The sequence below is a fragment of the Hordeum vulgare genome, chromosome 5H, assembly GCF_904849725.1.
Source record: "Hordeum vulgare subsp. vulgare chromosome 5H, MorexV3_pseudomolecules_assembly, whole genome shotgun sequence".
NCBI lineage: Eukaryota > Viridiplantae > Streptophyta > Magnoliopsida > Poales > Poaceae > Hordeum > Hordeum vulgare.
Genome location: NC_058522.1, coordinates 404,229,168 through 404,255,354, shown reverse-complemented (window position 1 = coordinate 404,255,354; position 26,187 = coordinate 404,229,168).

Below are 26,187 nucleotides of genomic sequence, written 5' to 3'. Positions count from 1 at the left end.
TAAAATAAGCCAAAACACTATAAGTACATCATCATGATGTGAAATATATCAATGAATAGAGACAAATTATGATACAAAATAGTGATGCATTTTGGACGTATCAATACCTTGATAAGATTTCGAAGAATTTCAAAATGGACCAGTCTAAGAAAGGGTTTTTTGGATGTCTTACAAGGTGTGAAGTTGAGTAAGACTCAATGCCCAACAACTACAGAAGATAGAGAAAATACGAGCGTTGTCCCCTATGCCTTAGCCATAATCGCTATGATGTATGCAATGTTGTGCACAAGACCGGATGTGAGCATTGTGTCATGCCCCAGATGTAATCCTTGTCATTTTGGGATCCTTTCCTTTTGTGGAACCTTGTTGTGGATAATTAAAGCCATCATTTCATGTGGATCATTTCATGTCATCATCTTTGCATCATGGCATCATTCTTTTCTTTTTCTTTGTTTCATTCTTGTTGGCATGCTAGCTTGCTTGTGGTGGTGTGTGATGATGTGGGGGTTACCCAAACAATGCTTCCAAACAACATTGCTTTCTAACTATGTTAAAACCATCTCCCCCTTTTTATTTATTTAACTTGTGTGCCAAACCTTGAGTGAATCTGTTTTAAAAATGTTATAATTTCAGAGAATCAACTTGTGGTTGAGGGGGTATTGTCTTGTGGTTTTTAAGCTTTAAATCAATTAGAGTTTCTAATAAAACAACATATTTAATCCCTGTTTTGGAAATAATTTAGTTGTCCTAAAAAACAGATTTGTATTTTATTTAAATAGGGCATAATTCCCTCATGCCCCAAGTGTTCTTATTTATATTTTCAAAACCGTGTGTTGCTCTGGATATTTTGAATTTTTGTGATGTTTATTTTAAAAGAAAATCCTTTTCGTTCTTATTTCAAAGAAATCCAGGTGGGCTCGCTCCCTCCTCTTACATGGGCCTTGCCCCTTTCTTTCTTTCCTTCGCTGGTGCCTGGCCCGCTCGGCGACCCTCTTACACCTCCTAACGTCGTGCCTTTCCCCCTCCTTTCCGTCAGAGAGGGCGCCGCGCGTGTGAGAGAGTGTGCTCGACGCCGTCGTCTCACAGACGTCGATGCCATCCCCCCATCGCCTATTTATTCCCTCGACGTGCGGGCCTCATCTAGGGTTCCTCTCTCCGCCGCCAGCCACCCTTCTTCTCCCTCCTTCTTTCCCCTCTTCACGTAAGTTTAGAGAGAGAGAGGTGAGATTCAGAGAGAGCGCCGCTCGATCCCTCCGTCCTCTTCGTTGCCGGCAGCCTCCCCCGCGGCGTCCGAGGCGCCCGCGAGGATGGGGGTTCTCCCCCTGTTCCATTCCCGTCGCTACCAGGGCTGCTCCCCCTCCCTGGCGGCTCCTCCACGACGACCTCGTCGGAGCGGAGCTTCGGGTCGTCGCAGGCGTCCCTCCTCTCCTTCCTCTACTTGGTAGGGAGCACATCTCCGAGCAGCAGGGTGAGCAGCTCTCCCCCTCCTTCCTCATCCCCTCGCGTAGAGTGTCCGGGTGCACATATCCGTCGCCGTAGCCCTCTGTTGTCGCCGCCGTCGCCGTAGTTAGGTGCGCTGTTGCGACACAGTCGGGGGCCTCCTCCTGCTGCGTTTGGCTCAGGAATGGAGCCCCCATAGACATGTATTCCGCGTCGTAGCCTGCCGGCGCGATTAGATCGCCGGATGGTCACCGAAGCGTTTCCCCTATTCCGGCCGTCGCGTGGTTGTGCTAGTTGCAGAGTGGCTACTCAAAAGAGCATGCCCCCCTCTCTGTTAAGCTTCTCCCCTATAGCGCAGTGCCAACCGAGCCTGGGCACGCACAACGCGTCGTGGGTTCGATCCCCTGCAAGCCCTTTTTTAATTTTCTGTTGTTTCACTAGTAACAGGGCCACGACACAGAAGCTTAGCTTGCTTCTTTCCCCCTCTGCGTCAAGCGTCGTAGCAGTAGCAGAGTGGTGTGGGTTCCTATGTTGTAAGCAGGAAGGTGTGGGTTCGATCCACACCCAACCCCTTTTTATTTTTGCTTCATTTTTCTTTCTTTTACTGATTTGTGTGGATTTTCTCAAACCAGGGTGTTGTTTTGGTGTGTTTTATTTCTTTTGAGGCCTAGTGTGTATGTAGTGTATGTGTGTGCACATGAGTGCATATGCATGTGTGTGAGTGTATGCACTTGAGTGTGTGTGTGTGAGCACATGCATGTGTGTGTGCTCATGTATGTGAGTGTGTGTGCATGGGTGCATATGCACATGTGCATGAGGTCCTAACCCCTCATGTTTGCCAGTATGTTGGTGGTGATGTGTGTATAGTGATTGTGTGTGTGCATGTGTAGGTGTAGGTGGTATGTATATGAGTTGCACATGTGTGTGTGTGTGTGGGCAAGCACATTTCTAAATGATGGTATGACATGTTAGTGAATCCATGCTATGCCTAGTTGGGTGTTCCTTCCCTAGTGATGTGCATGTGTAGTGAGGCAATAGGTGCTAGTTTTTAGATGTGATGATAGTCATTGTAGCTAATAGGATTCTAGGTGATGTTTTTCGAGCTAGCTTTGTGCCTTGTTGTTACAAGCAAGTACCCATGTATTATATATGATTTTGGGGTAGAATAATCCCAGGAATCCATTGGTGCAATCAGATTTCACTTTAGAGCAACTTCATAAAACTGTTATTTTATGTCATGATGCCATGTTTAGTGCTTTGTATTAGGTGGTGCCTTGACCCTTTGAGGATGAATCCTTGATGTAGTGGTAGTGGGTGAACCCCTCTACAACATGGGGTCTTTGTTTTGTTCTTAGGAATTTGTATCAAAGTGGACACTTGGCTGAAACTGACAGATTTGTGAAACCTTGTGATTTTCACTAAGTCTGGGAATCTGTTGTTATATTCTTCGCCTGTTGTCTTGGATGAATTAGCTCATGTGTTGGGAATCAGCCCATGCAACAAACTAAAGTTTGTGAGCTTTTTATGTTTGTAAAGCTCCCTGTTAAATTTCATGCTTATATACTTCCTGTAGATATCATTTTGGAGGCTGCCAAAATGCTTCAGAGCATAAGCAGCTGGTGAAAATCTGTGATTTTCACTAAGTCCCAGAATCTGTGATATTTTGTCCAAGTAAGTGCCTATAGATATGCTCATGGGTGATTCCTTTGCATTAGCTTGTTGCACATGGTTGTAGAGCTTTTGGATGGCTTTTGCCTCATATCTTGCTTCATTCATTTAGATGGTTGTAGCTACTTTAAATATTGTAGGCAAACTGCTATGTTGCTGCTGAAAACAGATTGCATGTTTGTGTTGATTTGAAGCTTGTGTGGGCATTGTTGATGGTGTGCTGTGTTCCCATGCACCACCCCACTTATATTTTGTTGATTGATGATGTGGTAACCTGGTAACACGAGTGAGTGCCCATTGGAGTGTGTTTGTGGCTGATTTGAACCGTAGGCCTCCATATCTTGTTTTGTAGTTTCTGGTTGATCCGCGACTCCGTTCTCTACGTTCTTTATATGTTTTTGCATCATTTTCTCGTGATGCACATGTTCATGCCATCTTCATGCATGTCAAGATAACTTAAAATGAGGTTCTGTCTAGAATTAAATTAACTCAACTAATGCATATGAAAGTGACTAGAATAGTGATGCATGCTTCCTTCTTCACACATGCGTCATATTGCTTGTTGCATTATGTTGTGTTGGTGTTAATTGGTTGTTATCTTATCTTGGGTAGCATCGGGATCGGAGAGCGAGTACGTGGATTCTGGAGAGTACGTGCAAGAAGATCAAGAGAAGTTCCAAGCTGAAGACATCACAGGCAAGATGACCGTGACCTTGACACCGTATCTAGCTTTGTTATTCTTAGAATCACGTCTCCTTCGTTACTTGCTCGCTGCCTACCACTTGATATAATGCCACCTGTCTTTTCCATGAACCCAAACACCTCCCTCTCCTAGCAAATGTTGTTTGTCTAAGTTGGCTTGCTAAACCTCTAATGAGTAGCTTTGCTAGTTGCAGGTGCCAGCTGTCTCATGTGATAACATGAGTATTTTGATATCATTATGTTTAAAACTTCTATTTAAATTAATCCGCCTATACACTTGGTAAATGATGGAAGGCCTAGCCTTTTGCCGAGTGATTTGTTCCATTGTTGCCTCCTTAGTTTCGGTTACCGGTGTTTGATTCCATAACTGATCGCTCCTAACACGTTCGAGGTTGTTATGGGGACCCCCTTGATAAATCGTATAGTGTTAAGGCTTGTCCGATAGGACCCAACATTGGTTTTAATCTGCTAATCATGTAATAATAATATGCATGGGTAATAGCTACCCCGAGGTTTCTAATCAACCCCCGGGCCAGTGCTCCTCATGAGCGTTGGTCCACCCACCTAGCTGTCGGTGATGCCACCTCGGGGAAACCTGAGGCATTTGGTTATTGTCCACTGTGCATAGACGGTGTTGTCCTAAGAACGAGATACGCGGCTCCTATCGTGTCATCGACACACCGGGAGGTCCTGCTAGAGTTGTCTTACCTTAGCGATATATCTTGCGTATAGGGATTCCGGTGAAACTTTGGGTCTCCTCAAAGTTGAGGTTTTCCTCTAAGGAATCCAACGAGATCACGAGTTTCATTATAGAGGATTACTTTGCGGCCCGTGGCAGTTTGTGATGGACAGTTGGAGCTTTCGGTAAGCCGTGCCCGCGGTTATGTGGCAAATGTGGATATTTTGTTAACATCCGGTTCTAGACAACTTGAAGTAACTCTAATAAAAACTACCAATTGTGTGTGTAACCGTGACTGTCTCCTTCAGAGATCATTCTCCGATCTAGAACACAGTGGGGTTATGTTTGACGTAAGTAGGTGTTCAGGATCACTTAGTGGTCACCTAGTCTTCGATCGCTTGCGTAGACCACCATATGATACTCTGATCACCGTAAGTTAGCCACCATATAAGCTTAGGTTGCGGCAAACCCATACACTAACATTCCTCACGTAATAACTTGGCTAGATTCAGTACCAAGTTCATTAGATTGCTGAGTCCCCGTGGCTCATAGATTACTACAAACCCCAACAGGTACAGGTACGCCCGACGTAGGAGATCCTGATGACAACCAGCTGAAGTGGGAGTTCGATGAGGACTCTGGCCGTCTGTATGTGAACTATCCGGAAGACCGAGGCCGTGGTCGTGATCGTGGGCTAGCATACAGGATGCGTTAGATCATCTGTTTTCTGTTTAAATCCGTAGCTGGACCTGCTGTTACTCTGAATAATGTGTCTCTGTAAGCTATATGATTTTTTATTAACAGATGGCAAGTTTATGCCCTACTTGTTACTCTTTTAGTTATGTATTGTGATGATTATCCCGTCTGCGAAACTCATAGATGCGCCCCTTTCCCCTTTTGAGGCCTCGCCCCCAAATAAGGAAAGGGCCGCATCTTAGTCATTACAAGTTGGTAATCAGAGCCTTACGACCATAGGAGCCTTTGTGTGATCGAACTTGGCCGAGTCGAGTCTAGTAATATATTTTGAGTCTTAGTTATATCGGAGAGTAGGTTTCTTTTTTATCCTCTTCTATGCTCTAGAGAGGTTCTCGACTTAGGAAATCTTAATTCTACTCCTCTTCTCGCTCAAATTTTTTTAGGATCACGCGGGTATTTTGAAATCTATATGATATCGATGTGACAGAGTTTTGTCTTGGTGCCTCCTATATGACTTGATTTCTTCCGGGGAGTTGAGCTCCAGGGGATTCTTATGCACATCGCCATCATTCAAATTTCTTAGTATCTCAGGATGGAGGATGTTCGTAATTGCTTCAATACTAGTTGTGATGAGAGGAGTCCGTCTTCCCCAGTACTGGTGCAAAGAGTTCCGGATGTATCACCACACTTTGTATCGTTGTGATTACGAGGGTCTGTAGTAGATGAAGGTCCGAGATTCTGGTTATGTGTTGAAGGATGTGATACACTGGACGGGTTAGTATAGGAGTTGTGTGACATATTACTCCTTGTATCCGTGTACCAGATTACATGACCAGATATTTCGGGAATTCATAGGTGATATATCAAGTAGTTACTTATAGGACAATCTTCCTACAGATGCATGATGTGAGGTCGGGATTCGACATTAAGTGGGTACGTTTGTTCACGGTCGTCTTACAGCGGTTCTCGTTGTGTCTTAAAGAGTCCTTGTAGCTTGGTATGACTCGGGGATGCTTCGTAAGTCATGTGCACTGCCTTGCACAGGATGGCTACTGTAAATTCGAGCCCGTGCGATCATATCCACGAAGATATGGGATGGAATCTCTGTCATACATTTGTTCCGAGCAGTTCTAGCTCATACTTGGTTTGCAAGTGGTCCTTAATCAGATTTTGTCGATAGTCACTTTGAGGAAGCATTCTTACTATTTTGTTCGAGTGCAATTGCTAAATATTCTTGTTCAGATATTCCTGCCTTTTTGATTCAGCTTTACCTTGAATGTTATTCTCTGGGCTAATGTGTTGTCCGTCTTCAGGATGGTTCCACCAACTCGCCATAATCCGGGTCGCGAGGGTGCTGATGCTCCGCCACCACCTCCTGCGCCTCCTCCTCCGTGGCTGCCTCCTCCTACAGAGGCTTGGCAAGAGGTGATGGCTGCAACAAATGCTAACACCCAGATGTTAATCCAGCTGTTGCAAGAGAGAACCAATCAGTAGCAGGGCAATTTCAACCATGGTGGTAATCAGTTTGCATCTCTGAATCAATTCCTGGCGAACCAGCCGAAGTCTTTCACGTCTTGCGACCAGCCGTTCGACGCTGAGGACTGGATTCGGGACATGATTAAACACTTTGAGTGCAGCAATGTCCGTCCAGAGGACTTTGTCAAGTTTGCAATGTTTCAGCTCAAGGGGCAAGCAGCAGTTTGGTGGCAGCAGTTGAAGGACTCGAGGGGTGGCAAAATGATCAGTTGGGATGAGTTCTGCAGAGATTTCAGGTCTCACTATATCCTGTCTAGCTTTGTGGAAGAGATGCGTGAGAAGTTCAGACGCTTGAAGCAAGGTGGTTCCTCTATGTACAAGTACAACGTCGAGTTCCATGAGCTGACTCGATATGCTTTCTAGGACATTCCAGATCAGACGAGCAAGATCTATCATTTCAGAGGTGGTCTGAGAGAGGACTTGCAGCTGGCCCTTGCCTTGCACGATCCCGACGAGTTTGATAAGTTCTATAACTTGGCTCTCAGGGCTGAGGCAGCTTTGCTCAGGGTGGAGAATTCGAGGAAGCGTTTCAGAGAGTCCAGTTTGTCGCCCTCAACTTAGGTGGTCCAAAAGCAGCAGAAATATTGGGTGTCTCCTCCTCCTCGTCGGCAGACTCATCAGTTCAAGCAATCAAGTGGTCGTGGTTCTTCCCACCCACCCAACCCAGCTTCCCAGCAGAGGTTTCAGCAGCAGAAGCAAGGTAATCCTCAAGTGCAGTTCCGTCAGCCGACAGATGTTACTTGTCACAAGTGTGGGCAGAAGGGTCACTATGCCAACAAGTGCACCTCTCAGCTGCGTCTTCTGCCCCTCCTCCAGGGAAGCCTCCAAGCAATGCTATGGTAAAGTTCAACACCAGGACTGCGAGAGTCAATATGGTGAATGCAGCTGAAGCAGACAACTCCTCACACATGATTATGGATAATCTTCTAGTTAATGATACTCCTGCAAAGGTTTTATTTGATTCTGGTCCATCGCATTCATTCATTTCAAGGCCTTTCTCATTTAAGCATGGGTTCCCAACTCATGATTTTCCTAAGCCTCTGTCAATTGTGTCTCCTGGCAAGATCATGAATTCCCACATGGTAGTTTCGGATGTTTCGGTCAAGATGGGTAATTATGATTTTCTGGCATCTCCTATTGTCCTTGGCAACTCTGATATTGATTTGATCCTTGGAATGGATTGGTTGGCTATGAACAAGGCGTCTATTGATTGTGAAGCTAAAGAAATGAAGCTAACTCATTCTTCGGAGGACGTGATTATCTTTGCAGCGCGTGATGACACGGTCCGTCTGTTTTCCTTGAATGAGGAGGTGAGATCTCTCCAATTTCGCAAGTCCCAGTGGTATGTGAATATGAAGATGTTTTTCTGGAAGAACTGCCAGGAATGCCTCCGCACCGAGCAGTTGAGTTCGTAATTGAGCTTGAACCGGGTATTGAGCCTGTGTGTAAACGGTCGTACAAACTGGGTCCAGAAGAGCTGAAGGAGCCGAAGAAACAACTTGATGAGCAAGAGCGTCTGGGTCTGATCAGACCAAGCTCATCTCCTTGGGGTTATGGAGTTCTTTTCGTCAAGAAGAAGGATGGTACGGAACGACTCTGTGTCGATTACCGTCCATTGAATGAGAAGACGATCAAAAACAAGTATCCACTTCCTAACATCAATGATTTGTTTGAGCAATTGAAAGGGGCTAAGATCTTCTCGAAGCTTGATCTTAGGATGGGTTATCATCAGATTTACATTCGCGAAGAGGACATTCCAAAGACTGCTTTCAGAACAAGCTTTGGCTCGTATGAGTACACGGTGATATCTTTCGATCTGGCTATTGCTCCACCGACCTTCTGTCGGATGATGAATTATATCTTCTCCCCATTCAAGAATGAATTCGTCTTGTTGTATCTTGATGATATTCTGGTCTTTTCGGAAACTGAGGAAGAGCATGAAGAACATCTCAGGCTTGTGCTTGATAAGCTAAGAGAGCATAAGTTCTATCCTAAGTTTTCCAAATGTTAGTTCTGGTTGAAGGAAGTCGTCTACCTTGTGCACATCATCTCTGCTGAGGGCATCAAAGTTGATCCGTCAAAGGTGCATGCCATTGTTGAGTGGGAACCTCCGCAAAATGTGAAGCAGCTTCGAAGCTTTCTCGGGCTTGCAAGCTATTGCAGAATATTCGTTGAGAATTTCTCCAAGATTGCTAAGACTCTCTCAAGTCTTCTTCAGAAGGGTATGAAGTATGTCTGGTCTCCAGAGTGTCAGTTGTCTTTCGACACACTCAAAGAGAAGCTCACTTCTACTCTAGTCTTGGTTCCTCCTGATGACTCCAAACCTTATCAAGTGTTCTGCGATGCCTCTCTTCAAGGTCTTCGTGCAGTGTTGATAAAAGACAAGAAAGTGGTAGCTTATACCTCGAGGCAGTTGACACCAAGTGAGAAGAATTACCCCACTCGTGATCTTGAGTTGGCGGCAGTGGTACATGCTCTGATGACTTGGAGACACCTCTTGTTGGAAAGAAAGGTTGAAGTGTTCACCGATCACAAGAGTCTCAAGTACATCTTCACCCAACCTAACCTCAATCTTCGGCAAACTCGTTGGGTGGAAATGCTCCAAGATTTTAAACCAAGCGTTGAGTACACTCCAGGAAAAGCTAATGTCGTCGCAGATGCTTTGAGCAGGAAGGCTTACTGCAACAGTCTCATTCTAAAGCCTCTCGAGCCTGACCTTTGTGAATCTTTCAAAAAGCTCAACTTTCAGTTAGTACCTCAGGGATTTCTTGCAAATCTTTCAGAAAGCTCAACTTTCAGTTAGTACCTCAGGGATTTCTTGCAAATCTTCATATTTCTCCTACCTTGGAAGACCAGGTCCAACAAGCTCAACTTCTTGATGCAATGGTGAAGAAAGTTAAGATTGGCTTGGCAAAGGGAGTTCCCAAATATAAGTGCTTCATTGTTGATACCAGAGATACATTATTCTTTTTGGATCGGCTTGTCATTCCGAAAGGGGATCTCAGATAGGTTATCATGGAAGAATCTCATAACTCTCTTCTCTCGTTACATCCAGGAAGTTCCAAGATGTATCAGGATTTGAAACAGACCTTCTGGTGGACTCGCATGAAGCGTGAGATTGCTCAGTTCGTAAATGAATGTGATGTATGTTGAAGGGTGAAAGCAGAGCATCAATGTCCAATAGGTCTTTTGCATCCCTTGCCCATTCCCGAGTGGAAGTTTGACCATATTGAGATGGATTTCGTCATCGGGTTTCCAAAGTCCAAGAAGGCTAACGATGCCATCTTCGTTGTCATCGACAAGTTGAGCAAAGTCACTCATTTCCTTCTAGTCAAGGAGTCTATCTCGGGAGCTCAGCTTGCAGAGTTGTATACATCAAGGGTAGTCTCATTGCATGGTATTCCAATGCTGATTTCTTCACATGAGGAAACATCTTTACTTCCAAGTTCTGGGACTCATTTTAGTCTGCGATGGGTACTAAGATTAGATTCAGCACAACCTTTCATCCTCAGACTAGTGGGCAAGTTGAGAGAGTCAATCAGGTCCTCGAGGATATGCTAAGAGCCTGTGTCATTTCCTTTGGCATGAAGTGGGAAGACTGCCTACCTTTCGCTGAGTTTTCATATAACAACAACTATCACGCAAGTTCAGGAAAAGCTCCGTTCGAGATACTCTATGGAAGGAAGTGTCGTACCCCGCTCAACTGGTCAGAGACTGGTGAGTGTCAGATTCTTGGGAATGACATGATTCAAGAAGCAAAATAAATGTGTCGTGTCATTCGGGATAATCTCAAAGTAGCGCAGTCCCATCAGAAGAGCTACTACGATAGCAAGCATCATGACATGTGTTATGAGCTCGGTGACTTCGTCTATCTTAAAGTGTCTCCTATGAAGGGCACTCAACGCTTTAGTATCAAAGGGAAACTTGCTCCTCATTTTGTTGGGCCTTTCAGAATTGTTGGCAAGAAAGGCGACCTTGCATATCAATTAGAGCTCCCTTCAAACTTCACAAATGTGCATGACGTGTTCCATGTCTCTCAGCTCAGGAGATGCTTCAAGACTCCCGAGCGCACAGTTGATCTTCAGCATATCGACCTTCAACCCGACCTATCCTATCGTGAGCATCGAGTTGCAGTTCTTGAGACGACTGAGCGCAAGACCCGAAATAAGTCAATCAAGTTTCTCAAAGTGCAATGGTCACATCATCCCGATAAAGAGGCCACTTGGGAGCGCGAGGATCACCTCCGTTCCAAATTTCCAGAGTTCTTCCAGTCCTAGATCTCGGGTCGAGATCTTCTTGTAGTGTGGGAGAGTTTGTAATGCCCCAGATGTAATCCTTGCCATTTTGGGATCCTTTCCTTTTGTGGAACCTTGTTGTGAATAATTAAAGCCATCATTTCATGTGGATCATTTCATGTCATCATCTTTGCATCATGGTATCATTCTTTTCTTTTGCTTTGTTTCATTCTTGTTGGCATGCTAGCTTGCTTGTGGTGGTGTGTGATGATGTGGGGGTTACCCAAACAATGCTTTCAAACAACATTGCTTTCTAACTATGTTAAAAACATCTCCCCCTTTTTATTTATTTAACTTGTGTGCCAAACCTTGAGTGAATCTGTTTTATAAATGTTATAACTTCAGAGAATCAACTTGTGGTTGAGGGGGTATTGTCTTGTGGTTTTTAAGCTTTAAATCAATTAGAGTTTTTAATAAAACAGCATATTAAATCCATGTTTTGGAAATAATTTAGTTGTCCTAAAAATCAGATTTGTATTTTATTTAAATAGGGCATAGTTCCCTCATGCTCCAGGTGTTCTTATTTTTATTTTCAAAACCCTGTCCTGCTGTGGGTATTTTGAATTGTTGTGATGTTTATTTTAAAAGAAAATCCTTTTCGTTCTTATTTCAAAGAAACCTAGGTGCGCTGGCTCCCTCCTCTTACGTGCGCCTTGCCCCTTTCTTTCTCTCCTTCGCTGGCGCCTGGCCCGCTCGGCGACCCTCTTCCACCTCCTGACGTCGTGCCTTTTCCCCCTCCTTTCCGTCAGAGAGGCGCCGCACGTGTGAGAGAGAGTGCTCGACGCCGTCATCTCACCTAGGGTTCCTCTATCCGCCGCCAACCCCCCTTCTTCTCCCTCCTTATTTCCCCTCTTCAGGTAAGTTCAGAGAGAGAGAGGTGAGATTCAGAGAGAGCGTCGCTGGATCCCGCCGTCCTCGTCGCCGGCAGCCTCCCCCGCAATGTCCGAGGCGCCTGCGAGGATGGGGGTTCTCCCGCCATTCCATTCTCGTCGCTAGCAGGGCTGCTCCCCCTCCCTGGCACCTCCTCCATGCCGACCTAGCCGGAGCGGAGCTTCAGGTCGTCGCAGGCGTCCCTCCTCTCCTTACTCTACTCGGTAGAGAGCGCATCCCCAAGCACCAGGGAGAGCAGCTCTCCCCCCTCCTTCCTCATCCCCTCGCGTAGAGTCTCCGGGTGCGTGTAGCCTTTGTCGTAGCCCTCTGTTGTCGCCACCGGTGCCGTAGTTAGGTGCGCCGTTGCGACGCCGTCGTGGGCCTCCTCCTGCTGCATTTGGCTCAGGAATGGAACCCCCATAGACCCCCTGTGCCGCGCCGTAGCCTGCCGGCCCGATTACATCGCCGGATGGTCGCGAGAGCGTTTCCCCTTTTCTGGCCGCCGCGTGGTTGTGCTAGTTGCAGAGTGGCTGCTCAAAAGAGCATGCTCCCCCTCTCTGTTAAGCTTCTCCCCCATAGCGCAGTGGCAACCGAGCCTGGGCACGCACAACGCGTCGTGGGTTCGATCCCCTGCAAGCCCTTTTTTAATTTTCTGTTGTTTCACTAGTAACAGGGCCACGACACAGAAGCTTAGCTTGCTTCTTTCCCCCTCTGCGTCAAGCGTCGTAGCAGTAGCAGAGTGGTGTGGGTTCCTATGTTGTAAGCAAGAGGGCGTGGGTTCGATCCACACCCAACCCCTTTTTATTTTTGCTTCATTTTTCTTTCTTTTACTGATTTGTGTGGATTCTTTTCAAACCAGGGTGTTGTGTTAGTTTGTTCTTTTTCTTTTGAGGCCTAGTGTGTATGTAGTGTATGTGTGTGCACATGAGTGCATATGCATGTGTGTGAGTGTATGCACTTGAGTGTGTGTGTGAGCACATGCAGGTGTGTGTGTGCGCTCATGTTTGTGAGTGTGTGTGCATGGGTGCATATGCACATGTGCATGAGGGCCTAAACCCTCATGTTTGCCACTATGTTGGTGGTGATGTGTGTATAGTGATTGTGTGTGTGCATGTGTACATGTAGGTGGTGTGTATATGAGTTGCACATGTGTGTGTGTGTGTGTGTGTGTGGGCAATCACATTTCTAAATGATGGTATGACATGTTAGTGAATCCATGCTATGCCCAGTTGGGTGTTCCTTCCCTAGTGATGTGCATGTGTAGGTGAGGCAATAGGTGCTAGTTTTTACATGTGATGATATTCATTGTAGCTAATAGGATTCTAGGTGATATTTTTCGAGCTAGCTTTGTGCCTTGTTGTTACATGCAAGTACCCATGTATTATATACGATTTTGGGGTAGAATAATCCCAGGAATCCATTGGTGCAATCAGATTTCACTTTAGAGCAACTTCATAAAACTGTTATTTTCTGTCATGATGCCATGTTTAGTGCTTTGTATTAGGTGGTGCCTTGACCCTTTGAGGATGAATCCTTGATGTAGTGGTAGTGGGTGAACCCCTCTACAGCATGGGGTCTTTGTTTTGTCCTTAGCAATTTGTATGCACCTATTGTGCCTTGTCAAAGTGGACACTTGGCTGAAACTGACAGATTTGTGAAACCTTGTGATTTTCACAAAGTCTAGGAATCTGATGTTATTTTCTTCCCGTGTTGTCTTGGATGAATTAGCTCCTGTGTTGGGAATCAGCCCATGCAACAAAGTAAAGTTTGTGAGTTTTTTATGTATGTTTAGCTCCCTGTTAAATTTCATGCTTATACACTTCCTGTAGATATCATTTTGGAGGCTGCCAAAATGCTTCAGAGCATGAGCAGCTGGTGAAAATCTGTGATTTTCACTCAGTCCCAGAATCTGTGATATTTTGTCCAAGTAAGTGCCTATAGATATGCTCATGGGTGATTCCTTTGCATTAGCTTCTTGCACAGGGTTGTAGAGCTTTTGGGTGGCTTTTGCCTCATATCTTGCTCGATTCATTTAGATGGTTGTAGCTACTTTAAATATTGTAGGCAAACTGCTATGTTGCTGCTGAAAACAGATTGCATGTTTGTGTTGATTTGAAGCTTGTGTGGGCATTGTTGATGGTGTGGTGTGTTCCCATGCACCACCCCACTTATATTTTGTTGATTGATCATGTGGCAACCTGGTAACACGAGTGAGTGCCCATTGGAGTGTGTTTGTGGCTGATTTGAACCGTAGGCCTCCATATCTTGTTTTGTAGTTTCCGGTTGATCCATGACTCCGTTCTCTATGTTCTTTATATGTTTTTGCATCGTTTTCTCGTGATGCACATGTTCATGCCATCTTCATGCATGTCAAGATAACTTAAAATGAGGTTCTATCCAGAATTCAATTAACTCAACTAATGCATATGAAAGTGACTAGAATAGTGATGCATGCTTCCTTCTTCACACATGCATCATATTGCTTGTTGCATTATGTTGTGTTGGTGTTCATTGGCTGCTATTTTATCTTGGGTAGCATCGGGATCGGAGAGCGAGTACGTGGATTCTGGAGAGTACGTGCAGGAAGATCAAGAGCAGTTCCAAGCTGAAGACATCACATGCAAGATGACTGTGACCTTGACACCGTATCTAGCTTTGTTATTCTTAGAATCACGTCTCCTTCGTTACTTGCTCGCTGCCTACCACTTGATATAATGCCACCTGTCTTTTCCATGAACCCAAACACCTCCCTCTCCTAGCAAATGTTGTTTGTCTAAGTTGGCTTGCTAAACCTCTAATGAGTAGCTTTGCTAGTTGCAGGTGCCAGCTGTCTCATGTGATAACATGAGTATTTTGATATCATTTTGTTTAAAACTGCTATTTAAATTAATGCACCTATACACTTGGTAAATGATGGAAGGCCTAGACTTTTGCCGGGTGATTTGTTCCTTTGTTGCCGCCTTAGTTTCGGTTACCGGTGTTTGATTCCATAACTGATCGCTCCTAACACGTTCGAGGTTGTTATGGGGACCCCCTTGATAAATTGTATAGTGTTAAGGCTTCTCCGACAGGACCCAACATTGGTTTTAATCTACTAATCACCTAATAATAATATGCATAGGGAATAGCTTCCCCGAGATTTCTAATCAACCCCGGGCCAGTGCTCCTCATGAGTGTTGGTCCACCCACCTAGCAGTCGGCGATGCCACCTCGGGGAAACCTTAGGCATTTGGTTATTGTCCATTATGCATAGACGGTGTTGTCCTGAGAACGAGATACGCGGCTCCTATGGGGTCGTCGACACATCGGGAGGTCCTGCTAGAGTTTTCTTACCTTAGCGATATATCTTGCGTATAGGGATTCCGGTGAAACTTTGGGTCTCCTCAAAGTTGAGGTTTTCCTCTAAGGAATCCAACGAGATCACGAGTTTCGTGATAGAGGATTACTTTGCGGCCCGTGGCAGTTTTTATGGACTAGTTTGAGCACCCCTGCAGGGTTTAATATTTCGGAAAGCCATGCCCGCGGTTATGTGGAAAATGTGGATATTTTGTTAACATCCGGTCCTAGACAACTTGAAGTAACTCTAATAAAAACTGCCAACTGTGTGCGTAACCGTGACTGTCTCCTTCGGAGATCGTTCTCTGATCGAGAACACGGTAGGGTTGTGTTTGACGTAAGTAGGTGTTCAGGATCACTTAGTGGTCACCTAGTCTTCGATCGCTTGCGTAGACCACCATATGATACTCTGATCAGCGTAAGTTAGCCACCATATAAGCTTAGGTTGCGGCAAACCCATACACTAAACCTTCCTCACCTAATAACTTGGCTAGATTCAGTACCAAGGTCATTAGATTGCCGAGTCCCCGTGGCTCACAGATTACTACAAACCCCAACACGTATAGGTACGCCCGACGCGGGAGATCCTGATGACAAAAAGCTGAAGTGGGAGTTCGATGAGGACTCTGGCCGTCTGTATGTGAACTATATGGAAGACTAGGCCCTGGTCGTGATCGTGGGCTAGCATACGGGATGTGTTAGATCATCTGTTTTCTGTTTAAGTCCGTAGCTGGACCTGCTGCTACTCTGAATAATGTGTGTCTGTAAGCTATATGATTTATTCTTAACAGATGGCAAGTGTATGCCCTACTTGTTACTCTTTTAATTATGTATTGTGATGATTATCCCGTTTGTAAAACGTATAGATGCACCCCTTTCCCCTTTTGAGGCATCGCCCCCAAATAAGGAAAGGGTCGCATCTTAGTCGTTACACATTGCCATAAGTATGGCCGGAAGGTTTCAAAGTGATCCAGGAGTGAAACACTAGACAACGTTAAAAAAAATCCTCAAGTACCTCAAAAGGACTAAGGAGATGTTTCTCATTTATGAGGTGACCAAGAGCTCATCGTAAAGGTTACGTTGATGCTAGCTTTTGCACTGACCCAAATGACTCTAAATCTCAAACCGGATACGCATTTATTCTAAATGGTGTAGCTCCAAGAAAAGCGTGGTAGCAGCATCTAAATGTGAGGCGGAATATATAGATGCTTCAGAAGTAGCGCATGAAGGAGACTGGATGAAGCAGTTCAAGACAGTTCTTGGAGTTGTGCCAAGTGCAGTGGATGTGATGAATCTCTTCTCTCACAACACTGGTGCCATTTCCATTGCAAAGGATTCCAAGTTTCACAAGAAGACCAAGCATATAAAGTGCCACTTCAATCCCATCCATGATTACATCAAGGAGGAGGTAATAGACATTTGCAAAGTCCATATGGATCTAAATGTTGCAGACTCATTGACTAAAGCTCTCTCATGGGAAAAACATGATCAGTACCTTAACTCTATAGGTGTTAGATATATTACAATGTAAACTAGATTATTGACTCCGGTGCAAGTGGGAGACTATTGGAAATATGCCCTAGAGGCAATAATAAAGTGGTTTTACCGTATTTCCTTGTTCATGATAATTGTTTATTATCCATTCTTGAATTGTATTTACCGGAAACTTAAATACATGTGTGGATATATAAAGAACACCTTGTCCCTAGTGAGCCTTTACTAGACTAGGTCATTGATAAAAGGTAGTTAAGATTTTCTAACCATACACATGAGTTGTCATTTGATAACGGGATCACATCATTAGGAGAATAATGTGATGGAAAAGACCCAACTGTAAGCATAGCGTTTTATCGCATCACTTAGTTTATTTCTACTTTTTTCTTCATGTCAAGTATATATTCGAAAGACCATGAGATCATGCAACTCACTAACATTGAAGGAATGTCTTATAAGTATCAAAAATTCTTCATTACTGGGTGATCATAAAAGTGCCCTACATCTATCTCTAAGGGTGTCTCTTGAGTTGGCATGGATCGATACTGGAATTTGTCACTGCGTATGACGACAAGGTATCTTTGTGACCTTTGTGTAATACAACATCACAAGAAGCTTCCAAGCAATGTTACTAAGGAGTTAGTCATGGGATCTTGTATTACAGAACGACTAAAGAGACTTGCCAGTAATGAGATTGAATTAGGTATGGAGATACTAACAATCGAATCTCGGGCAAGTAACATACCGATGGACAAAGGGAACTACATACAAGATTGACTGAATCCTTGACATCATGCTTTGACCAACAAAAATATTCGTGGAATATGTAGGAACCAATATGGACATAAAGGTCCCTCTATTGGTAATTGACCGGAGAGGTATCTTGGTCATGTCTACATGATTCTCGAACCCGTAGGGTCCACTCGCTTAACGTTCGGTGATAATATAATATTATTGGAATATGTAAGTTGGTCACCGAATGTTTTTCAGTGTCCCGGATGAGATCCCAAACGTGGTGAGGAGCTACGTAATGGTCCATAGATAAAGATTTATATATGGGAAGTTGGTATTCGGGTTCCAAAATAGTTTCGAGTTTTTCCGGTTTTTTGTGAGGGAGGCCGGAAGGGATTCCCGGGGTCCACCTGGGAGTTCCATCCGCCCTGGAGGGCCTAATGGGCTGAGAGAGGGGGTGCACCAGCCCCTGGTGGGCTGGGCGCCACCCCCTCCCAAAGTCCCATGCTCCTAGGGTTTGGGGGAAACCCTAAGGGGGGGCACCCCCTTGCCTTGGGGGCCAAGCCTCCCCCTAGGATGTCGCCCTCCCTTGGGGGGGGGCTAGAGCCGATGCACCTCCATTGTCCCCCTATATATATGCGGGAGGACAACCACACCACAAGCCTTGGCGCAACCCTCCCTCTCTCGAACTCTGATTTCTCCTTCGCACGTGTTCCCAGTTGTGCTCGGCGAAGCACTGTCGGGACAACACCACCTTGACCGCCGCCAAAATATCATGATACCGGCGATCACATACACTACTCCGTTATCACTTGCTGGATCGAGGAAGCGGAGGCATGATCGAGCTGCATGTGTGCTGAACACGAAGATGTCATCCATTCGGCGCTTGATCGGGATGACTCGCGATTGGATCATGAAGACGTATGACTACATCAATAGTGTTTTAATGCTTCTGCTTAACGATCTACAATTGGATGTGGGCACATTCTCCCTCTTGTTGCTATGCATCTCCATGGATAGATCTTGCTTGTGCGTAGGAAATTTTTTGTTTGCCATGTAACATTTCCCAATGGTAACCATTTCTGACGCGCATCATCACCATGTCCTTTGCTAGCCTCCGTTTATTTCGTAGTTCTTGTTTCGGGTTACAAATATTAGCAACCGAACTGGTATGAAATGACGAGGCACTAATACGAGAGCTATTAAGGTACACATCAATAACATGTATATCAAATATACCTTTGTTGACATTGCCAGCCTTCTTATCATCCAGGTACTTGGGGCAGTTCTGCTTGTAGTTGCGATTCCCCTTGTAGTAGAAGCACTTAGTCCCGGGCTTGGGTCCAGCCTTGGGTTTCTTCATGGAAGTGACAACTAGCTTCTTGTTCTGCTTGGAGTTTCCCTTCTTGCCCTTGCCTTTCTTGAAACTAGTGGTCTTCTTCACCATCAACACTTGACGCTCCTTTTTGATTTCTACCTCCGCGGCCTTAAGCATCGCGAACAATTCAAAGATTGTCTTCTCCATCCGTTGCATGTTATAGTTCATCACGAAGCTCTTGTAGCTAGGTGGCACTAACCGTAGATTTATGTCAACCACTATCTCATCTAGAAGATTAAATCCCAATTGGTTTAAGCGGTTATAGTACCCACACATTCTGAGCAAAATCTCACTGACAGAGACGTTGTCCTCCATCTTGCATCTAAAGAACTTGTGAGAGGATTCATACCTCTCAACCCGAGCATGAGCCTGGAAAACCAGTATCAGCTCTTGGAACATATCATATGCTCCATCATGCTCAAAATGTATTTGGAGCCCCGGCTCTACGCCATACAACATGGCACACCGAACTATGGAGTACTCATCACACCGGGCCTGCCAAACATACACAATGTCCACAAACGATGGTGGAGGGGGTGGCGCACCGAGCGGTGCATCAAGGACATAAGACTTTTGTGCTACCATGAGTATAATCCTCAGATTACGGACCTGGTATGCATAGTTACTTCCATCATCTTTCAGCTTAGCTTTCTCTAGGAATGAATTAAAATTCAGGGGAGCTACTGCGTGAGCCGTTGATCTACAACATAGTTTGCAAAGTCAATTTAGACTAAGTTCATGATAATTAGTTCAGTTAATAAAATTACTAAGGAACTCCCACTCAAATCAACATCCCTCAGGTTGTAAGTGTGACATGATCCAAACCCACCAACCCAAGTCCGCTCATCGTGTGAGATGAGGTGGTTTCAATGATGAACATCTCCATGTTGATCATATCTACTATATGACTCATCTCCATGTTCTGAGGCCATGTCTGTATATTCTAGACTCGTCAAGTTTAACCCAAGTATACTCCATTTGAAAAACTGGCTTACACCCGTTATATCCAAACGAAGCATCTACCACACCCGATCATAATGAGGTGCTTCAAAACGACAAACTTTCGCCACGTTGCACACTTGGGGTGAACACATTTTGATCTTGAAATTAAGTTAAGGGTCATCTTATAATGCTACTGTCACCCTAAGAAAAATAAGATGCATAAAAGGATAAACATCACATACAAATCGACAAGTGACATGATAGGGCCATCATCATGTTGTGCTTTTGATCTCCATCTTCAAAGCACCGGCGTGATATCCATCATCACCGGCATGGTACCGTGTCCTTCATCATCATAATCTCCATCACCGTGTCGTCATGTGGTTGTATCGCCAACTATTGCTTCTAACAGTATTGGTAACGCATCACAATAAAGTAAAGAAATGTCATAAAATAAATTAAAGACAACCCTATGGCTGTTGTCGGTTGCCGTTCACATCTGCGTGCAAGTCATGATAACTATTACAAAACATAATTATCTCATACATCAGATATATCAAATCACGTCTTGGCCATATCACATCACAACATACCCTGCAAACACAAGTTAAACGTTCTGTTCTTTGTTGTTGCAAGTTTTATGTTGTTGCTATGGGAAACTAGCAAGAACTGTTCTTACCTACGCAAGGCCAAAATGGTGATATTCAAGTTGCATGTTAACCTTCTACAAGAACCACCTGTATCAAATCCAATTGAACTAAACTGGGAGAGACAGACACCCACCAGCCACCTCTATGCAATACAAGTTGCATGTTTGTCCGTGGAACCGTTCTCTTGTGCGAGGACAAGTAAGATTGGTTCGAGCCGCTTCATCCCACAATACCTCCGAATCAAAATAAAACATGGGAGGTAAGCAATCTGAACATCAACACCCACAACTTCTTTGTGTTCTACTCGTGCATATCATCTACCCATAGACCTACTTCATGATGCAATTGTTGGGGAACGAAGCATGGAAAACAAAAAAAATCCACGAACACCCAAAGATCTATCTATGGAGATGCATAGCAACGAGGGGAGAGCATGTGTATGTATCCTTGTAGACCATTAAGAGGAAGCATTTATAATGCGGTTGATGTAGTCGTACTTAATCACGATCCAATCGTGATCCAAACCAATCTGTCGCCTAACGGACCACACCTCCCTATTTAGCACACGTATGGCTCGATGACGTCTCCGCCTCCTCGATCTAATGAGCGAGGGGTAGTAGTAGATGGGATCGCTGGTAGCATGACGGCATGGCCGTGATGATGGTAGTGCTATCCCATCAGGGCTTTGTCGAGCGCTACTAGAACCACGAACAGAGGAGAAAACGAACTAGGGAGAGAGGGAGGGCTGCGGCAAGGCTTGTGGTGCATCTACCCTCCCTCTCCTCACATATATATAGGGGCAAGGTGTGAGGAGAACCGGTCCTAGCCCCTCCTCCAAAGGAGGGGCGGAAGCCTAGGGGTGCCTTGGCCCCCAAGGCAAGGGGGGTGCCCCGCTTAGGGTTTCGCCCAAACCCTAGGCGCATGGGCCAATGGGAGGAGGGGGTTCCAAGCTCACCAGGGGCTTGTGTGCCTTCCCTCTTAGACCATCAGCCCCTCGGGGCTGGTGGGACTCTCCCGATGAACCCCCGATGACCCCTCGGCACTCCCGGTAATATACCGGGAAATCCCGAAACCTATGTTGAACCCGAATATCACTTTCCCATATATAATTCTCTACCTTTATCCCATTCCGGAGCTCCTCGTCATGTTTGGGATCTCATCCTAGACTGTGAACAACATTCAGTCACCAATGTATGTATCCCAATACTACTCTAGCGCCACTAAACATTAAGCATGCGGACCCTACGAGTTCGAGAATCATGCAGACATGACTGAGACATCTCTCTGGTCAATAACCAATATTTGTACTTGGATACCCATATTGGTTCCCACATATTCCACGAAGATCATTATTGTTTAAACCATGATGTCAAGGATTCATCCATTCCCGTATGCTGTTCCCTTTGTCCATGGGCATGTTACTTGCCAGAGATACGATCGTCGGTATCTCATACCTAGTTCAATCTCATTACCGAGAAGTCCCTTTTACTCGTTATGTAATACAATATTCCATGACTAACTCCATATTCACATTCCTTGCAAGCTTCTTCTGATGTTGTATTATCGAGAGGGCCTACAGATATCTCTCCATCATACGGAGTGACAAATCGCAGTCTCGATCCTCGCCAACCCAACAGACACCCTCGGAGATACCTGTAGACCACCTTTCTGATCATCCAATTATGAAGTGACGTTTGTGTTGGGGAACGTTGCATGGGAAACAAAAAAATTTCCTACGCACATGAAGACCTATCATAGTGATGTCCATCTACGAGAGGAGATTCGGATCTATGTACCCTTGTAGATCGCACAACAGGAAGCGTTAAGAAACGCGGTTGATGTAGTGGGACATCCTCACGTCCCTCGATCCTCCCCACGAACCGTGCCATGAACCGTCCCGCGATCCGTCCCACGAACCATTCCGATCTAGTACCGAACGGACGGCACCTCCGCGTTCAGCACACGTACAACTCGACGATGATCTCGGTCATATAGATCCAGTAAGCAAGACGGAGAAGTAGATGAGTTCTCCGGCAGGGTGACGACGCTTCAGTGGTGGTGAAGGATCTACTCCTACAGGGCTTCGCTCAAGCTCCGCAAAAATACGATCTAGAGGCAAAACTATGGTATCTAGATCTGAGTTGCACATGGCAAAACTTGTCTCAAATCAGCCCTAAATCACCAGTATATATAGGAGGGAGGGGGAGGAGGCAGCCTTGAGTACCAAGTCTCCAAGTGGGAGCCGGCCAAGAGGGGGAGTAGGACTCCTACTCCAATCCTACTAAAAATAGGATTGGAAAGTGGAGTCCTTCCCTTCCTTCCCACCTTTTCTTTTTTTTCTTTCTTTGGTTTTCTCTCTATGGCGCATAGGCCTTATTGGGCTGTCCCACCAGCCCACTAAGGGCTGGTGCGCCACCCATAATTCCTTTGGGCTTCCGCCGAGAGGGTTGCCCCCCTCCCGGTGAATTTCCGGAACCCATTCGTCACTTCCGGTACATTCCCGATAATGCCCGAAAACTTTCCGAAAACCAAATAAAGTCATCCTATATATCAATATTTGTCTCCGGACCATTCCGGAAACCCTCGTGACATCCGTGATTTCATCACGGACTCCGAACAACATGCGGTAACCACGCAAATAACTCAAATATACTAAAACATCTCCGAACCTGAAGTGTGCAGACCCTGCGGGTTTGAGAACTATGTAGACATGCCCCGAGGTACTCCTCGGTCAATATCCAATGGCGGGACCTGGATGCCCATATTGGATCCTACACATTCTCCAAAGATCTTATCGGTTGAACCTGAGTGTCAAGGATTCATATAATCCCGTATGTCATTCCCTTTGTCCTTCGGTATGTTACTTGCCCGAGATTCGATCGTCGGTATCCGCATACCTATTTCAATCTCGTTACCAGCAAGTCTCTTTACTCGTTCCGTAATACAATATCCCGTAACTCACACTTAGTCACATTGCTTGCAAGGCTTGTGTGTGATGTTGTATTACCGAGTGGGCCCCGAGATACTTCTCCGTCACACGGAGTGACAAATCCCAGTCTTGATCCATACTAACTCAAGGGAAACCTTTGGAGATACCTATAGAGAACCTTTATAGTCCCCCAGTTACGTTGCAACGTTTGATGCACACAAGGTATTCCTCTCGTGCCAGTGAGTTATATGATCTCATGGTCATAGGAACAAATACTTGACACGCAGAAAACAATAGCAATAAAATGACACGATCAACATGATACATTCATAGTTTGGGTCTTGTCCATCACATGATTCTCCTAATGATGTGATCATGTTATCAAGTGACAACACTTGCCTATGGCCAGGAAACCTTGACCATCTTTGATCAACGAACTAGTCAACTAGAGGCTCACTAGGGACAGTGTGTTGTCTATGTATCCACACATGTATTTGAGTTTCCAATCAATACAATTCTAGCATGGCTAATAAACGATTATTATGAACAAGGAAATATAATAATAACTAATTTATTATTGCCTCTAGGGCATATTTCCAACATTTTGATAGAACAGAAGGTATTCCTCCTGTGTTAGGGAGTTGCATGATCTCTTGGTCATAGGAGCAGATACTTGACATGAAGAAAGAAGTACCAACAAACTAAGGGATGTGATCAAATGTTATGCTTACGGTTGGGTCTTGTCCATCACATCGTTCTCCTAATGATGTGATCCTATTATCAAATGACTGATCATGTCTATGGTTAGGAAACCTTAACCATCTTTGATTAATGAGCTATTCTAGTAGAGGCTCACTAGGGACACGATGTTGTTTATGTATCCACACATGTATTTAAGATTACGATCAATACAATTCTAGCATGGATAATAAACGATTATTGTGAACAAGGAAGTATGATAATAACCACTTTGTTATTGTCCCTAGGGCATATTTCGAACAATTGGCATGGTCGATCCTAAGTTAACTTCGGGACGATTGTGCGGCTGAAGAACGTGCATTATGTCATCTCCGTCAATAATAATCTTGTTAGCGGATCTCTTCTGTGTAGAGATGGCTACAAGTTTGTCTTCATGTCCAATAAATTTATAATATCCTAGTGTGGAAATTTTATTACTTAAGGTTATGAATTAGGAGACTTGTTCAGACTATCCTTGTGAGTTGTTTGTAATAAAGTTGTTAACCATGTTTGCAACAATAGTGAATCAAATGTGTGGCATTCACATATGTGTCACGTTAATTTTTTTTGCATGACATGGCTAGACAATTTGAACTTAATCCCTAATTTCACCATTATCAAGGGATCTAAGTGTCAAGTTTGTGTGCAAGCTAAGTAACCCCGTAAGTCTCATACAACTACGGAAACGAGTAATCTTGCGCCACTAGAGCTCATACTTTTAGATTTTTGTGAAGTGGATGGTATTTTAACAAAAGGTGGTAAGAAATACTTCATGACATTAATTGATGTATCCACTAGAAATTATCATGTGTAACTTCTCAAATAAAAAGATGAGGTTTTGAATTTTTTCAAGATTTATAAAGCTGAAGTGGAAAACCAACTTGATCAAAAGATCAAGGGGCTTAGGTTTGATCGTGGTGGAGAGTATTTTTCAAAATAATTTGATTCTTTTTGTTTGGAACATGGTAAAATCCATAGAGGACACCTCACTATTTATCTGAGTCAAATGGGGTAGCCTAAAGAAAGAATTGTGCTCAAACTAATTTGGTTAATGCCGTGTTAGACACATCGGGTCTCTCCAAGGCATGGTGGGAGGAAGCGATATTGACTTCAAGTCATGTCCTAAATCAAGTTCCCACAAAGAGTAAAGATATAAATCCATTCAAGGAATGGGAGTAGAAAAAGTTAAAACTCTCTTATCTACAAACCTGGGGCTGTTTGACAAAAGTCAACGTGCCAACTCCAATGGAGAGCAAATTGGACCCAAATACTATGGGTTGTGATTTCCTAGGTTATGCTTTTCATAGCATTGGTTATGGACTCTTGATCGTAAAATCTGAGGTGTCAGACATTCATGTTGGTACAATTATGGAGTCGAATGGTGCAACTTTATTTTAAGATATCTTTCCCATGAAGGATATGGCTAGCTCATCAAATCGGGAGTTGCCTAGTTCATTGAGTCGGGATGTAGTTGCAATTTCTAAACCTACCATTCCGATGTAACATCTTGAACATCATACGGAGGACAGTAATGAGACTCCGAACAGGAGGAAGAGACAAAGGACTGCAAATTCCTTTGGTGATGATTTTCTTGTGTATCTCATAGATGACACTCCCAGTTCTATTTCAGAGGCCTATTCATGTGAAGATGCTGACTACTGGAAGGAAGCGGTTCATAGTGAGATGGATTCCATCTTGGCATATTAAACATGGGAGATCACCGATCCTCCTTATGGGTGCAAACCAATAGGGTGTAAATGGGTATTCAGGAAGAAGCTTAGGCCTGATGGTACTATTGAGAAGTACAAGGCACGGCTTGTGGCCAAGGGTTATACCCAAAAGGAAGGTGAAAACTTCTTTCGTACTTACTAACTTGTGGCTCAGTTGACCAAGATTCTATTACTACTTTCACTAGATGCCTCAGATGGTCTTCTCGTTCATCAAATGTATGTTAAAACTGCTTTCCTAAATGGAGAGTTGGAGGAGGAAATTTACATGGAACAACTAGATGGGTTTATAGTGGACTATCAGAAAGGGAAGATGTGCAAATTGTTGAAGTCTTTGTGTGGAAAGTTTAAAAGAACATTAATAACTACATACTT